Source organism: Ranitomeya variabilis, chromosome 6, assembly GCF_051348905.1.
Source record: "Ranitomeya variabilis isolate aRanVar5 chromosome 6, aRanVar5.hap1, whole genome shotgun sequence".
NCBI lineage: Eukaryota > Metazoa > Chordata > Amphibia > Anura > Dendrobatidae > Ranitomeya > Ranitomeya variabilis.
Window position 1 is genome coordinate 114,364,885 of NC_135237.1, and position 18,934 is coordinate 114,383,818.

At 44.7% G+C, this 18,934-nt stretch overlaps 1 protein-coding gene across 8 annotated transcripts in view; it reads left to right on the top strand.

Moving 5' to 3' along the window:
* Nucleotides 1-18,934, top strand: part of RARB (retinoic acid receptor beta) — a 1,117,211-nt gene that overhangs the window by 726,573 nt on the left and 371,704 nt on the right. The window lies entirely within an intron of this gene.

Here is an 18,934-nt window from a genome sequence, read left to right on the forward strand (position 1 = left end):
CCAGGAATCCATATCGTTACAGTGGACGCTCCACTTCCGGTCAATGCAGTGGACCTGAGAGGTCAGAAAAACTCGTCCGCCTAGGACAGGTAAGGGAGACCTCCCTAGATGAGAATGACTCTTCTCCCCCGCTAACCATATCCATACAGGTGGTCTTCGGGAAGGTGCGGTTCTCCGAGACGGCCTATCTGGACTCAGGATCTGGTGGAAATTTCATCCAGGAAGCTGTGGCCAGGCGATTCGGGATTCCTATTGTTCCACTGCAGTGGTCCTGGCGCATCACCTCCGTAGATGGTAGACCCCTGAAAGATGCCATTATCGGTATCACCGAAGAAGTCGAGCTTCTAATCGGGGCACTCCACAGGGAGAAAATTTCCTTCTATGTGTTACCGAATCTTTCTCCACCATTCCTTCTAGGTCTTCCGTGGCTGCGCCTCCATGAACCTGTCCTGGATTGGCGGTCTGGAGATGTCCTTCGATGGGGTCAGTCTTGTCACGAACACTGCCTCAAATCAGTACGGCCTGGTTCTACCCCACGGCCTCCGGCAGCTTTACCTGGGTTACCGTCTGCCTACTGGTCCTTCGCAGATGTATTCAACAAGAGGGAAGCCGAGACACTTCCACCGCACAGGCCTTACGATTGCCCCATCGATCTAATCCCTGGATCTACTCCGCCTCGAGGTAGGATCTACCCTCTTTCTCCTACTGAGACTCAAGCCATGTCCGATTACATCAAGGAGAATTTGGCTCGAGGGTTTATCCAGAAATCCTCCTCCCCAGCTGGAGCTGGGTTCTTCTTCGTCAAGAAGAAAGATGGGTCTCTTCGCCCATGCATCGACTACCGTGGTCTCAACCTAATTACGGTAAAAAACAGATACCCTCTTCCCTTAATTCCAGAGCTCTTTGATCGACTTCGAGGTTCCAGGATCTTCACCAAGTTGGATCTCCGTGGGGCTTACAACCTCATCAGGATACGATCCGGGGATGAGTGGAAAACCGCCTTCAACACGCGTGATGGTCACTACGAATATCTGGTCATGCCTTTCGGGTTAAGCAATGCACCCGCCGTCTTCCAGGAGTTTGTCAATGATGTATTCCGTGACCTGCTCTATGTTTGTGTGGTGGTCTACCTGGATGACATCCTGGTGTTTTCTCCTGACTTACCAACTCACAGGAGGAATGTTCGTCTCGTTCTTCAAAGATTGAGGGAGAATCGTCTCTACGCAAAGTTTGAGAAATGTCTGTTTGAACGGAGGTCTTTACCCTTTCTTGGCTATATTATTTCCGATACAGGTCTCGAGATGGATCCAGAGAAGGTCTCTGCCGTTTTAAAGTGGCCAAAACCTGAAGGAATCAAGGCCATTCAGCGGTTCCTTGGATTCGCCAACTACTATCGGCAATTCATTCCCCAATTCTCCTCTCTGGTAAGACCACTCACTGCCCTGACTTGTAAAGGTGCCAAACCTAAGGATTGGCCTCCTGAGGTCGAATCAGCTTTCGCCTCTCTCAAACAAGCCTTCTCAACCGCACCAGCTCTTCATCGGCCTATGGTCACCAAACAGTTTTTTCTTGAAGTGGATGCCTCGTCATCCGGAGCCGGAGCAGTCCTCACACAAAAACTGCCTACCGGTAAGATGGTGACCTGTGGTTTCTTCTCCAAGGCATTTTCACCCTGTGAGCGTAACTACTCAATTGGCGATAGAGAGTTACTGGCAATTAAGCTAGCTTTAGAGGAATGGCGATATCTGCTTGAAGGCGCAGTTCATCCAGTCATCATTTACACTGATCATAAGAATCTGTCCTATCTTCAGTCTGCTCAAAGGCTCAATCCTCGCCAGGCTCGTTGGTCATTATTCTTTGCTCGGTTCAATTTCTCTCTCCATTTCCGTCCTGCAGAGAAGAATATCAAAGCAGATGCGCTTTCCAGGTCCTTCGTGTCAGACGACCTTGAAGAGGAGCTTCAACATATCATTGAACCGTCCAAGATGATCACGGTGGCTCCAGTCAGGCTGTCGCAGCTCCCTCCCGGTAAGACCCTTGTAACTGAAAGAGACAAGAAGCGAGTTCTACGCTGGGGTCATTCTTCTAAGCTTGCCGGACACGCTGGTCAAAAGAAGACGTTACAACTAATTTCTCGACACTACTGGTGGTCCACCTTGCGCCAAGACGTTCTGAACTTTGTTGCAGCCTGTCCCTCCTGTGCTCGTAATAAAACACCCAAGAAACTGCCAGCCGGTCACCTCCTTCCGCTCCCGATTCCGTCTGCTCCCTGGCAACACATTGCCATGGATTTCATCACAGATCTGCCAGCATCATCTGGTTGTACAGTAATCTGGGTTGTTATAGACCGGTTCTCCAAGATGGGACATTTCACTCCACTGTCTGGTCTTCCTTCCGCTCCTAAACTCGCAGAGCTCTTCATCCAGCATGTCCTTCGTCTTCACGGACTTCCACTTCACATTGTTTCCGATAGAGGAGTCCAATTCATTTCCCGATTCTGGCGATCCCTCTGTAAACTGTTGGATGTCACCCTGGACTTCTCCTCGGCCTATCACCCACAATCTAATGGCCAAGTGGAGAGAGTGAATCAAGTCCTCACCAACTATCTGCGACACTTCGTGAATGGTCACCACAGCGACTGGGCCGACCTGCTGCCATGGGCTGAGTTTTCCTACAATAATCATGTCGGTGAGTCCTCCTCTAACTCCCCATTTTTCATTGTTTACGGACAGCATCCTAAGATCCCGACTCCACTGCCTCTTGCTTCCGGCAATCCTGCAGCTGAGTCCCTGGCCAAGGACTTCACAAAAGTCTGGACTGAGACGAGGACCTCGCTGGAGCAGGCATCGGTTCGAACCAAGGAACATGCGGATAAGAGACGTCTGGATCCTCCACCTTTCCATCCCGGAGATAAGGTATGGCTGTCTTCCAGGCACATCCGACTTAAAGTCCCTTCTTATAAGCTGGCTCCTCGTTTCATTGGTCCTTTTGAAGTACTCCACCAAATCAACGATGTGTGCTATCGTTTGAAATTGCCTGCTTCCTTACGGATCCATAACTCTTTCCATGTTTCCCTGCTAAAACCAGTTGTTCTCAGCCGCTTCACCCAGGATCCAGGTAATTTTCCTTCTCCTGTCAGTTCCGAGGATGTTTATGAAGTGAAGGACATCCTGGCCATGAAGAAAAGAGGGGGCAGGTCACTCTTTCTGGTTGACTGGAAGGGATACGGTCCTGAGGAGAGATCCTGGGAGCCTGAGGAGAACATTAATGCCCCAGTTCTTCTTAGAAGGTTCCTGACAGGTTTGAAGAAGGGGGGGCATAAGAGGGGGGGTACTGTCATGCCCTCAGCCGCAGGCCCAGTCTCCGCTGTGCAGGGAGACCGGCGCCTATCACACACCCTTACTCACCCTGTCCGTGGCTCCAGACGATCAGCGGCTTCTTTCTCTGCTAGGAACCTGCATCCTCTTGGCAGGTCTCCTGGAAATGCTCTTAGGAGCCGCGCCCTGCTTCCTGCACATACTTGAAACAGCAGGACACCTGTTCGTTATTAGGGCTGTCTGTGTTGTGATGCTCTGTGTATAAAAAGCACCCTCCCCTTAAGGGAGGTGCTTGGGCAATGTGTTCATTCCATTGTTTGTGGCCTTCTGCTCAGGCCACACTCTGCTGTGCTCTGCTCTGTATAGTTTTAATTTTGGTTGCTAATCCCTCTGTCTCCTCAGTATCCTCCGCTGGCAGTTCTCTATTCTGGATCCTCCTGGACTCTCCGGTTTCCACTTCAGGCTGGCTAAGCTGCTCCTCACTGAACCATCCAGATTTGGCTGCCGGCTGGATCAGCCTTTCCAAAAACTTCACAGAGCTTCCAGGATCCTCTTCATTGACTGAGCCTGAGTTCCACCATCTTGTTTATACGGTCTGTACGGGTCGTCCCTCTGGTCCGGGTACTGCGGCATTTTGGCCATCTGGTGTTGTGACGGGGGAATCCCTGTATAGGGGTACACCTTGCCCGGTGCTCCACTACATGGTTCTGTGTTGTGGTCCAGAGGGTTCTTCTCTCAGGCACCTCTTTCTGTTTGTTTTTCATTTAAATAAATACCTTTGCTTTTTGGAAGCACATTCTCCTGTCTCTTGTGTACCGGGTATACAGCTACCACTGCTTCATCAGTGGTCTAGTGAGTCCACTATATTTCCCTACGCCCTGTGGGCGTTACATATCCTCCCTGTCTCACAACCCTAACCAGCTTTTACACACTTAAAATTCTCTACTCCATCCCCTGGCACCTCCTCCATGTCCTCTCATTTCTGCTGAAGACTTTGCCTCTTTCTTTAAACAGAAGATCGATACGATCAGAGAAAGCTTTGGCCCGCAGCCCCCAATGCTTCTCTTAGCTGCTCAGCCCTGTTCCTCCAAAACTACCTTCTCCACCATGACTGAAGATCTGATCTCCACCCTTCTGTCAAGATCACACCTCACCACTTGCACGCTTGACCTGCTCCCGTCCCACCTCATCCCTAACTTCGCAGTCTTCATCCCAGCTCTAACACACCTCTTTGACACCTCAGTTAAAAATGGTGTCTTTCCCTCATCCTTCAAACTTGCCTCGCTCACACCCATCCTCAAAAAGCTCTCCCTCGACCCATCTTCTGTGTCTAGCTATCGCCCGATATCTCTTCTCCCTTATGCCTCAAGACTGCTGGAACAGCATGTCCGTCTTGAACTCTCCACCCACCTCTCCTACTTGTGCCTCTTTGACCGGTTACAATCTGGCTTCCGACTGCATCACTCAACTGAATCTGCCCTAACTAAAGTCACAAATGACCTACTAACCGCCAAGTTCAAGAGACTCTACTCTGTCCTACTTTTCCTGGACCTGTCTTCTGCCTTCGACACTGTGGACCATTCCCTCCTGCTACAGATTCTTTCATCTCTTGGCATCACAGACTTGGCCCTATCCTGGATCTCGTCATATCTAACATACCAGACATTCAGTGTCTCCCTCTCCCACACCACCTCCGCAGCTTGCCCCCTGCCTGTCGTGTGTCCCCAAGGCTCAGTTCTAGGGCCTTACTCTTTTCCATCTACACCTTTGGACTCGGACAGCTCATAGAATCCCACGGTTTGCAGTATCATCTCTACGCCAATGACACCCAGATCTAACTATCTGGACCTGACCTCACCTGCTTACTGACCAAAATCCCGCAATGTCTGTCTGCTATTTCAGCTTTTCTGCTCGCTTTCTTTAACTGAACATGGACAAAACAGAATTCATCATCTTTCCCCCTTCTCACTCTACCCCTCCACCAAACCTATCCATCAATGTCAATGGCTGCTCACTTTCCCCAGTCCCGCATGCTCGGTGCCTCGGAGTGATCTTCAACTCTGCCCTCTCTTTCAAGTCACATATCCAAGCCCTTGCCTCCTCCTGCCATCTCAAACTCAAAAATATTTCCTGGATCCGCACATTCATTGACAACGAAACCACAAAAACACTAGTGCATGCCCTTATTATCTCCCACCTGGACTACTGCAACCTGTTACTCTCTGGCCTCCCTTCTAGCACTCTGGTACCACTCCAATCCATCCTACACTCTGCTGCCCGACTAATCCACCTGTTTCCCCGCTATTCCCCAGCCTCTCCCCTATGCCAAGCCCTTCACTGGCTTCCTATTGTCCAGAGGCTCCAGTTCAAAACCCTAACTATGACGTACAAAGCTATCCATAACCTGTCTCCTCCATACATCTGTAACATGGTCTCCTGGCACTTACCTACACGCAACCTTCACTCCTCTCAAGATCTCCTCTACTCCCATCTCTTATCTTCTTCCCACAAACGCATGCAAGACTTCTCCCGTGCTTCCCCCATACTCTGGAATAAATATATAAACATATAACACTATGATTATAGCTGTGATACATTTTTACATCATTCACCTTTATTATGTCACTATTTGTGTACTATTAGTGTTTTAGTAACTTAAAATTATTATTTTATCTTTATTTTCTCATATTTTTTCCCTTTTGGTGTATTTTTCATGATTCCAACTCTTTTGTTATATTGTTCATATCCATTTGTAATCTCATGCCCTATCAGCATACTTGGATCTACCCAGGACGGTCATATTTGTGTCAAAATGTCACACCTCTCTCTTTTTTCTATGTCCTGGGTTCTTATCGCTAAGCGGCTTTTGGTTGTGTGCATGCATTTGTGACGGTACGCCCTTGACTTCCAGGAGTTCCATATCATGTGACCACAATGCATTTCATCATGCGGTCCAATGCGCATGATCCAGGAAGTCACGCTATGCACTGCTGACACAAATAAGTGGCCCCGGACCACCACTGCATTTACGTGGCTGTACGTGATTGGCAGTTATATATACTATATATATATATATATATATATATATATATATATATATATATATATATATATATATACACTCACCGGCCACTTTATTAGGTACACCTGTCCAACTTCTTGTTAACACTTAATTTCTAATCAGCCAATCACATGGCGGCAACTCAGTGCATTTAGGCATGTAGACATGGTCAAGACAATCTCCTGCAGTTCAAACCGAGCATCAGTATGGGGAAGAAAGGTGATTTGAGTGCCTTTGAACGTGGCATGGTTGTTGGTGCCAGAAGGGCTGGTCTGAGTATTTCAGAAACTGCTGATCTACTGGGATTTTCACGCACAACCATCTCTAGGGTTTACAGAGAATGGTCCGAAAAAGAAAAAAAATCCAGTGAGCGGCAGTTCTGTGGGCGGAAATGCCTTGTTGATGCCAGAGGTCAGAGGAGAATGGGCAGACTGGTTCGAGCTGATAGAAAGGCAACAGTGACTCAAATCGCCACCCGTTACAACCAAGGTAGGCCTAAGAGCATCTCTGAACGCACAGTGCATCGAACTTTGAGGCAGATGGGCTACAGCAGCAGAAGACCACACCGGGTACCACTCCTTTCAGCTAAGAACAGGAAACTGAGGCTACAATTTGTACAAGCTCATCGAAATTGGACAGTAGAAGATTGGAAAAACGTTGCTTGGTCTGATGAGTCTCGATTTCTGCTGCGACATTCGGATGGTAGGGTCAGAATTTGGCGTAAACAACATGAAAGCATGGATCCATCCTACCTTGTATGGAGCATCTTTGGGATGTGCAGCCGACAAATCTGCGGCAACTGTGTGATGCCATCATGTCAATATGGACCAAAATCTCTGAGGAATGCTTCCAGCACCTTGTTGAATCTATGCCACGAAGAATTGAGGCAGTTCTGAAGGCAAAAGGGGGTCCAACCCGTTACTAGCATGGTGTACCTAATAAAGTGGCCGGTGAGTGTATATATATATATAAGTACCGGTCCCCCTTCAAGTAGACACGCCCCCGGAAGAAGCAAAATGGATTAGGGGTAGGGATACACTGCACCCGCACTTTCTTCTCCTCTGGTTTTCTATTCTGTAATATACCGCTAATTACTTACCACTGTCGACACGCTGTTATCTATGATGCTTTATCGTCCATTAGGTGACTCTTATGCACTAATATCATTTAGATGGTGAGATTTTTTCCTGATGTGATTATTTATTGCATCTGTTTTTGCTAATGTCATTTTAGTTAATATAACTAATAATATTGGTCAGGGCCGGACTGGGACTAAAATTCAGCCCTGGCATTTGAAGTTACACAGGCCCACTTGTCACATGGTGACTGTATAATATCTTTGTACACTTGTAGGCAGGGCCAGTTTTAGGCAAAGTGGGGCTCTAGGCAAAGTTTATAATGGGGCCCCAAATGCTAACATATTGCACATCACACAAAAGCATTTCGGTTGTATTTACAAGCGCTGAGTTCAGGCCGCTGAATGAGTTTGATCAACAATACTGAAGTTGTTCAGCTTGTTTCCTGGCCTCTTTCCACCAGCTAAGGAATAATGATGAGGATCATGTTACCAGCAGCACATATACAGTTTACACCGGTGATGTGCTGCTGAGAACAAGGATTTTTGTTCCAGCAAAAACAATCTGATCATGCAGCATTTTACTTGTTTAGTAAAATACACCCCATAGTCCTCCATATATTGTAAAGTGCACCACAGTCCTCCATATAGTATAATACACTCCCTATAGTATTCCATATATTAAAATACACTGCTCAGTCCTCCATATAGTATAATACACTCCTCATAGTGCTCCATATAGTATAATGCACCGCCATAGTCATCCATGTAGTACAATTCACTTCCCATAGTATAATGCACCCCATAGTTCTTCATATAGTATAATGTATTCCCCATAGTCCTCGATACAGTATAATTCAGCCCACATATAGTATAATGCAGCCACCACCCCACAGAATATAATGCAGCCACCTCAGAGTATAATGCAGCCAACCCAGAGTATAATGCAGCCACCCCATAGAATATAATGCAACCCCCCCATAGAGTATGATGCAATCACCCCTCATAGAATATAAATCTAATACTGTCCCCCCATAGAATATAATGTAACCCTGAATAGAATACAGCCCACCTCCACATATAATATAATGCAGCCCCATCAAAGAGTATGATGCAATCATCCCTCATAAAATCTAATACAGCCCCCCATAGAATATAATACAGCCCACCTCTCCTTAATATATAATGTAGCCCCCATAGAATATAATGCAGCCCCCCATAGTATATAAGACAGCCTCCCCCATAGAATATAATATACCCCCATAGTATATAACACAGCCTCCCCCATAGAATATAATATACCCCCGCAATAGTATATAACACAGCCACATAGTATATAACACGGCCTCCCCCATAGAATATAATATACCCCCATAGTATATATCAAAGTCCGCATAGTATATAGCACAACTTGCATAGTATATAGCACAGCCTGCATAATATAGCACAGCCCGCGTAGTAGTATACAGCACAGCCCACACAGTAGTATATACAGCACAGCCCACATAGTAGTATATACAGCACAGCCCACACAGTGGTATATATAGCACAGCCCACACAGTGGTATATATAGCACAGCCCACACAGTGGTATATATAGCACAGCACACACAGTGGTATATATAGCACAGCCCACACAGTGGTATATATAGCACAGCCAACACAGTGGTATATATAGCACAGCCCACACAGTGGTATATATAGCACAGCCAACACAGTGGTATATACAGCACAGCCCACACAGTGGTATATACAGCACAGCCCGCACAGTGGTATATCCAGCACAGCCCGCACAGTGGTATATCCAGCACAGCCCATACAGTGGTATATACAGCACAGCCCTCACAGTGGTATATAGAGCACAGCCCACACAGTGGTATATAGAGCACAGCCCACACAGTGGTATATACAGCACAGCCAACACAGTGGTATATAGAGCACAGCCAACACAGTGGTATATGCAGCACAGCCCACACAGTGGTATATACAGCACAGCCCTCACAGTGGTATATAGAGCACAGCCAACACAGTGGTATATATAGCACAGCCCACACAGTGGTATATACAGCACAGCCCACACAGTGGTATATAGAGCACAGCCAACACAGTGGTATATACAGCACAGCCCACACAGTGGTATATACAGGACAGCCCACACAGTGCTATATACAGCACATCCCACACAGTGGTATATAGAGCACAGCCCACACAGTGGTATATACAGCACAGCCAACACAGTGGTATATAGAACACAGCCAACACAGTGGTATATAGAGCACAGCCCACACAGTGGTATGTACAGCACAGCCCTCACAGTGGTATATAGAGCACAGCCAACACAGTGGTATATATAGCACAGCCCACACAGTGGTATATACAGCACAGCCCACACAGTGGTATATAGAGCACAGCCAACACAGTGGTATATACAGCACAGCCCACACAGTGGTATATACAGCACAGCCCTCACAGTGGTATATAGAGCACAGCCAACACAGTGGTATATATAGCACAGCCTGCACAGTGGTATATCCAGCACAGCCCGCACAGTGGTATATCCAGCACAGCCCATACAGTGGTATATACAGCACAGCCCTCAGAGTGGTATATAGAGCACAGCCCACACAGTGGTATATAGAGCACAGCCCACACAGTGGTATATACAGCACAGCCAACACAGTGGTATATAGAGCACAGCCAACACAGTGGTATATATAGCACAGCCCACACAGTGGTATATACCGCACAGCCCTCACAGTGGTATATAGAGCACAGCCAACACAGTGGTATATATAGCACAGCCCACACAGTGGTATATACAGCACAGCCCACACAGTGGTATATAGAGCACAGCCAACACAGTGGTATATACATCACAGCCCACACAGTGGCATATACAGCACAGCCCTCACAGTGGTATATAGAGCACAGCCAACACAGTGGTATATAGAGCACAGCCCACACAGTGGTATATAGAGCACAGCCCACACAGTGGTATATACAGCACAGCCAACACAGTGGTATATAGAGCACAGCCCACATCTCATCTCTCCCCCCACCCCCCGATAATGGCCCCACAGCCCAGTAGAAAAAAAACAAAAAAAACTCTCCTCACCTTCCCTCTTGCCCACGCTGTTCCCGGCTCCTGTCTCGGCAGCTGCAGTCTGCCCGGGACACAGCAGGTGCGCGATGATATGACGTCATCGCACACCCGCAGTGTCAGAGGCAGAGCAGGGAATAATGGGAGAGGGAGCGTCAGTAGATGCTCTCTCCTCCATCATTGCATTGAACTATACTGGCGTCATAGACGCCGGTATAGTTGAATGCGGCGGCGGCAGCAGCACTGGCAGGGGGAGGGGGGGGGAGAGTGCAGCGGCCCACTACTGGCACTGGCCCTTCTGCCATTTGCCAGAAGTGCCCGATGGCCAGTCCGGCCCTGATATTGGTAATATACCTTTTACTATTTCATAATTCAAGATATGATGCTATCTATGTTTTTCCTGATTATCATGTGATATCCAGGTGCCAATATGGTATTATTATGGAGATTTTCTTGTTTCCATTGATTAGACTATTGCTGCACTTAAAATTGTATTATTATAATTGCACTTGAACTTCGAACATATGTTTGTCATTGCAGCATTAATGGTCTATAGGACTCAAAAGCCCCTACCACTTAACTACCTAAGATTCATTATTTGACATACTGAATAAACTTGGATATGCCACTATATTAGTCAGTTTCTAAGCTATGCCTGTGTCTCCCCCTTTGTTGGAGGTCTTGCCCTGTCTTTTTATTTTTTTCTGTTTTTATTTGTAGTCTCAATAAATAAATATTATATTTTATATTAAGCTGGAATCTCTTTACATTCCTCAGCATATTGATTGACTCATAGGAATATTGGTTGTACATATCTAAATATGTTGGTTCTAATGTAGCTGTATACGGTATATTGCATCGTGTGGCAAGTCACTGGAAAGGGTTATTGACTTTTAAGATTGCTATTTCCAATAGTTGGCACAAGAGACCCTTTCTCTTTTACTATGAAGAGTCTATTTGCAATAATTAATTTCTCAAGTGACCATCTCATGGCCTAAGTCTCTCTGTGATAACTTGGTGCTCTCTAGAAGGAAAAACTTTTAATTCTTAGACTCCCAGTAGAATTCTAGCAGTTTTGGGATAGGTATCACAAGTGTCAGATTTATAAATTCTGTAGGTATACCTGGATCATTATTTCTAGACAGACAAGAAAGTATGAACCATCTGCTCTTGTTTTGCATAAGTACATCTTACGGCCCATTACGCATTAGAGTTAAGTCGGCCTAACAGGGCGATACAGGTCAGATTGGTCAACAGTCTAATGTGTATGGGGCCTTCTGTCCCAGAACAGATGATGTTAGGGGAGAGAAGGATAGGACCTGTTGCCACGGCATGATGGGTGTGCGCCGATTGGCCAATATACCCCCTCCCTCTCATATTTATACCCCAGCTCTGCCACATTAAGCCACGCCTCCTGACGAAGCCCCCCAGGGCGAAACGTACGTCGAGGCCTCCTCCTGCTCACACCACGCTGATCCACGGTTTCCACCATGTCTCAAGGTAAATATTCTTGATACACCTTAACATGCTTACATTTTCCTCAGAACTTGGTGGTGCCAGTGTGTAGTACATCTGCATGCCTTGCTATTACTGAGTGTAGCAACATGTCCACTCTACATGCGGTCTTTAGTCTCTTGTGACATATTCACTTCAAGGGTCTATTGGTTATTTTTATGTTCTTTATTTCTTCTACTTTGTTGAAGTTTGACTGCTTTTTACTTTACTATAGACTGCCATAACAATTTATAGGCATTCTCCAGCGTGGTTGTGATATCAGGAGGCCTGCTTTTGGTGTGTTCTTTTTCCAGCACCTTTTAACATCTTCTGTTGCTGGTGTCATTTGGCACACTTTTCCTCTCACCGTATTTGTCCGTATGTAATGTTTATATTGGTGTACATTTTGATACTTTAATAAAATTATTTACTATTTTGGACACCTCCTCTCACCTGGTTGCGAATTTGTGTGTATATTGATTTTTCCAACCTGCAACCTAGTGAGCTTTTTAGGTTATATATATATCTGTAATGGATAAGCCTCTCACAGATGGGAAACACAAGAGTGCTCAAATGTTCCTGTATCTTGGTAATCAGAGTAGATAGCTGTGGATTGTCCAGCTTATTTAATATGTATGGAAGCCTTTAGTGGAAATCAAATTTGCAGCTACTTGTTAAGTCTGGTTAAATACAATAATAAGACAATAATGAGAAATTTCTTCACCTCGTGTAGCCCACAAATAGGTTTTGGAAGCATCTGCGAATATGACATACCATAAAATGCAACTAGGTTACAGTTTTATGAACATATAGTTACATAGGTTGAAAAAAGACCTAGGTCCATCAAGTTCAGCCTTTCTCCACCAACTGTACATTTTGTCATTAATTTAACTATAAGGGTATGTTTCCACGGTCAGGAAATGCTGCGTGTTTGACGCTGTGTGCTCCGTCGCCGCACTGTAAATTTACCATAGACTATCATTAGATGCGGTAAAACCACATCTAATGATTAGTCACATGCGTTATAACTGCGTAAACGCAGCTTACTACGCATGTCTACTAATTTAAATAAGGTCTTGCCTTGTCATAACTTAGCTTATCGTGAGAACTGCCGTGCACGTGACCGGGGGTTATCACCGGTTCTCACGGTCAGCTGACTGCGAGAGCTAGAGTGTAGGTGATCACCGGATGGTCATCTACAAGCTCTGCTATGTCTGGATGTCAGGCATCCAGATGTAGCAGAGCTGGTCTCGTCGTGGGACACTCGTTATTAAGGACTGCGTCGGACACAGGGAGTATACTGTTGGTTTATTATTATTTTTTTTCTTTTTTCAGAAGATCGATGGCTTCGCTTGGATTACCAGTGTAATAAAGTTGGCAAAACTGTGTGGTGTTTTATTTCATTCAAATACTTTATTCTGTCTGTGTCTTTATTTAACCCCTTAACAACTATAAGAGTAGTAATGGATAGGTGTCTTATTGACGCCTCTATTACTAAGCTGGGTTGATGTCACCTTACAATGCAAAGGTGACATCAACCCCACAACTATTATCCCACTTGCCACCGCTACAGGGCAGTGGGAAGAGAGAGGCTAAGTGCTGGATTTGGCACATCTTAGAGATGTGTCATTTCTGGGCCGGCTAACAGCTGGTGTTTGTAGCCGGGGGGGGGGGGGGGGGCAATATCCATGACCCCTTCCTATGCTATTAATATCAGCCCGCAGCTGTCTGTGTAGCCTTTCTGGCTATAAATTATAGGGGGACCCCACGTCATTTTCTTTTGGGGGGTCCCCCTATTTTAATAGTCAGTAAAGGCTAAATATACAGCTACGGGCTGATATTCATAGCCTGGGAAGTGCCATGGCTATTAACCTCTTCCCAGGCTACAAACATCAGTCCCCCAGTCATTGGCTTTTTCTCTCTGGTGCAGAAAATTGCCCGGGAGCTCACACCATTTTTTTCCTTTTTTTTTTAATTAAAGAAATATTGCGTTTAAGGCCGGGGTCACACTTGCGAGAAACTCGCACGAGTCTCGCATCTCAATACCTGGCACTGCCGCTGGCACTCGGGACCGGAGTGTTCAGTTGCATAGAAATACATGCAGCCGCACATTCCGGCGCCGAGTGCCAGCAGCCGTGCTGGGTATTGAGGTGCGAGACTCGTCCGAGTTTCTCGCAAGTGTAACCCCGGCCTAACACAGATTTCGTGTGTGTGTGTGTCTTTATTTAAGGCTGGGATCACATATGCGAGAAACTCGGACGAGTCTCGCATCTTAATACCCGGCACTGCCACCATCACCATCACACAGAAATACATGCAACAGCACACTCCGCTCCCGAGTGCCGGCGGCAGTGCCGGGTATTGCGATGCGAGACTCATTCGAGTTTCTCGCATGTGTGATCCTGGCCTAACTCTTTATGTACCATTTTATTATGTTTATTACTAAACATCGGGCTTGGTATTATATATCTATAGATATATCTATCTGCTATCTACCTATTATCTATCTATCATCTATCTATCGATATAGCTATCTATCTATATCGTATCTATTGTATCTATCGATATATCTGTTATCTATCGATATATCTATCTAGCTATAGATCTATCTATCGGTAGATAATAGATTTTAGATAGATAATAGTTAGATATATCGATAGATAGATAGATAGATCTATCTATCTATATATCTATCTATTATCTATCTATCTATCTATCTGTATTCTTCAATGGGGTATGTAAAATAAGAGGTTGGACAAGGAAATTACATCACAATTCTTTTTTTTAGTATATCTTTATTTAGCTTACAAAAACACACACAATTCTGCATGAAAAATGCAGGTGACCTGCCAGTAACTTCAGATGCAGATTTGGTGCAGATTTTACCTGCGTAAATACTAATCCTGAGCCATTCCTGACCGTAGAAACATACCCTAACCCTTCACTTGGATGCCCAAAAGACAAGAATGTGCCATCTCACATGGAAGAAAAAAATAAATAATGTTAGTGATTCACTCACATGAGTGTATAAAAAAAATACCCTATTCTGATCTAGGAGAGTGGGATAAATTTTTTTCTCACTTGTCATCCGTGTACAATCCGTTTTTTTAACTCAGTAGCTATTAATCTTTTACAGGACCGCTTACAGTTTCCTATGCTACAGAATTGTATTGTTTCTGTAAAAAATCAGATTCTACGCTGATGGTCCTTATGACATGCACATTTTTTTATGCCAAATAGATCTGCGCTGCCTCATTGAATAACATTGGTCCGTGTACAATCCGATTTTTTAATGCTAGATTTTTACAAGCACTTATAGCCATATATATGTAAAAAAAATTGAGAAGTGTAAAGAAAATCCGTAAGATGTAAAACAGCGCCACATCTGTCCGTGGGTTGTATGTGATATTGCAACGTGCCTCTTCTGAAAAGTATGTGGCCAAACTGCAACACCGGACACAAACAGACCTCTGATGCTTGACCTGCTGCCAGTGACGGAGCGTCACAGATCACCAGAGCAGCACTCAGCCAGCAAACAGGTCTGTGATTGGGAAACCGTCCCGAACTGGCTAGTTCCACCCCCGCTTTGTCACACTGCAGCATGCTGCACACATTTGCGAAACATGGAAATGTGACTCTGGATCACGGAGAGATTTGTATCATCTGCACAATATCCCTTCAGTAAAACATTCCACAGTCTTTTCATTTGGCCGATCAGCTCTATACACAGATGAGTAATGGTGACGGAATTTCCATTGTGCCCTGACTTGACCCCATTGTTTAGGCTCCATTACAAGGTCATTGTATTTCTTGTTTGAGTGATGGATAAGTATTTGTAAAGTGAAAATTGCTTGGCTTCACTTATTTTTCAATTAAAGCTCAATTAAAATACTATTTTGACATTTTTTTAAAGAAACTGTACGGGATTTTCCCATAAATACAGCCCCCTGCACCTGTAGCTTGAGCCTGGTACTGCAGTTTAGCCACATCCTTTTCAGAAGAGCTCTGCAGCAATATCAGACACAACCTCGCTTCTGTTTGTTTCTTTACATTTCTCTATTTCTTTACATAGACATGGCTAAGTATACACTATATCTACGTTTCTATCTCTTGTTATTTTTTGTGTGCTATGAAGTCACCAGGGTGTACCTTCAGTTCTTCCATTATTGGCAGAAATGGAACCAGAGTATGTGTAAAGTTAATTAGTAATAACATGGTGTATTCCAATTTCTCCAGGAAGGACCCCTAGAAGAGCACCCGCCTTACTCACTATCATACAACCACTCGCTAATAAAAGGAACCATAAAACACAAACATCAGCAGGATTATTTCCAAGTGAGATGCAGGATTATTTAAAGCGGGAATTAAATGTAGCTGGAGCAAAATGAACTCTATCATCACAACATGGGTGTAGCCGCAGGGAAACTCTTAGTCTGTGGTTTTGGCAAAATTTGAAAATATCAAATCAAAAGGAAAACCTTGCTACGTATATCAAGATTCATGTCATATATTCATTACTCTCGCCACAAGCTGCTGCGGGATCTGCTACAGGGTATAATTGGGGAGAAATCCAATAGGCAGCCTCCTGGTTGTGCTCTTCCACTGAACTTTGCAGCAGGTCAGAAGGCTGTGCTAGACAGACACAATGACTTCAAGATGTATGTCTTCGGGAGAGCCTGTTTGTTTTCTTTTGAATCAATGGAAAAGCAAAGTAACACTCCAGACAAATACTCATTTTGGTGGAAGATGGACAGCAATAACAAAACAAATCTGCTTTCCGCCGGTGTTTTCATAAAAGGCAAAGTAAACACAGGCTGTGCGACCATCTGAGCAGGCCGATCATTCCTGCGATGGAACTGCATGAGATCCTAAATAAGCCAGCATTCTGCTTCATGGGGGATAGAAGAGTAAGGAACAGCTAAACCGTGCAAACAAACACAGCTGTGATTGTCCTCGCTCCATTTTTCATTAATTTTCACGTTTCCTAATGTAACTTCCAGTGATCTCACCAAGGCCTCGCCCAGAACTTCTCTACAGGCTTGAGTGATGGGTGAAAGAAAAAGATGATGGGAGGGGATGGATGATTCGCAGATGTTGTCCAACATTCAGGAAGGAAACCAGCCAGTTGCTGATGACAGTAGAAATACAGCAAAAATGAAGATAACGTAAACATTATTTATTATGCCGTTGACGTTCTAGCACATCCTAGTTATACACTGCTGTGACGGGGACTAAGGAAGAAATGTGTGTTTAAACATATGGGATGTGCTTATTTAGACGTTTTCTCGGCTACATCGCTTGCATTGTTTCCATCCATGTTAATCCAGACAGTATACTTCATCTAGAGCCAATGGGAAATGGTGGATGGTGGATGTTACCCTGGTGTTATTGTTACCTTGAAGTGAGTCACATTATTACGGAATCATTCTTTTTGCTTTCCGTGACAGGAAATCAGGGTAGCATATTTGTTATGGGTGGACCAATAAAAATTCCTATACTGTTCACGGAATTGCTTATTTGTATTTGGCCTGTGGGAAAAAGACCTACACATTTCCATGAACTAGTCAGAGAAGGAGAATAGGTAATGGCAGGATTTAAAAAGCTGCATTAAAGTCATGTCTTCTAACAGTGGACTTTAATATTGTTAAAGGATACCTGTCAGCAGGATTTCTCATCCCAAACAATTGATATGCTCATGTAGTTCTTTAAAAGACAAGGCCATCACTACCTTTACATGATCAGTCCGTTCCTCTGTTACTGAGAAATCAGTGTTTGCATTTATATGCAAATAAGGGTGAAGATCTCGGGTAAATCTGAAGCCTCTGTCACTGCAGCTCTATTGTCTGCCCACCAGCCCCTCTTTCTGCTTAACTGACCATTCCTTTGCCTAAAGTTACACAGCATAGGAGTGTGCTGAGCTGGAGGGGGAATAGAGCTGGAGTGACAGAGGCTTCAGATCAGCAATCCCTTCAGCCTTATTTGCATATCAATATAAACGCTGATTTCTCAATAACTAGTGGAATGGACTTTGCCATGTAGCGATATCGCTGGACTTGTCTTTGAAAACGCTACATGCATATACAGTTGTGTGAAAAAGTATTTGCCCCCTTTCTGATTTTCTATTCTTTTGAATGTTTGTAACACTTAAATGTTTCAGATCACTAAACAAATTTAAATATTAGACAAAGATAACACAAGTAAACCCAAAATGCATTTTTTTAATAAAGGTCTTAATTATTAAGTGTAAAAGAAATCCAAACTTACAGGGCACTGTGTGAAAAAGGGATTCTGTTATGATCCGGTGACCTTGGAGCCGCATGAAAGACTTTCTCAGGAGTAGGTGGTACCTGTACTGACCGCAAACCCTAAACTAACACCGCAACTAGAAGTAGCCGTGGGATGTACCTAACACGTCCTAGACACCTCGACACAGCCGGAGGACTAAATACCCCTGTAGATGGAAATGGGAATTATATCTTGCCTCAGAGCAGAACCCCAAAGGATAGGCAGCCCCCCACAAATATTGACTGTGAGTATAAGAGGAAAAACACACGCAGGCAGAAAAACAGGATTTAGCAAAAGAGGCACTTCTAGCTAAATAGAAAAGGATAGGACAGAATTCTAAGCGGTCAGTATTAAAATCCTAAAAATATCCACAGCAGATAATACAAATATACTACATCTAACTAAAGACATAGAAAGTATATCTGCATCTCCTGAGAATCCAGCATGACTGAAAAATCCAAACAAAGTCTAAGCTGGACAAAAACACAATGAATTGCACTGAATTGCAAAGCACACTGAATGTGTGCACATAGACAAAAAACCAGACACTTATCTTAGTTGAATTGGCAGCAGGGCATGAGGAGCCAGAGAGAGATGCAATCC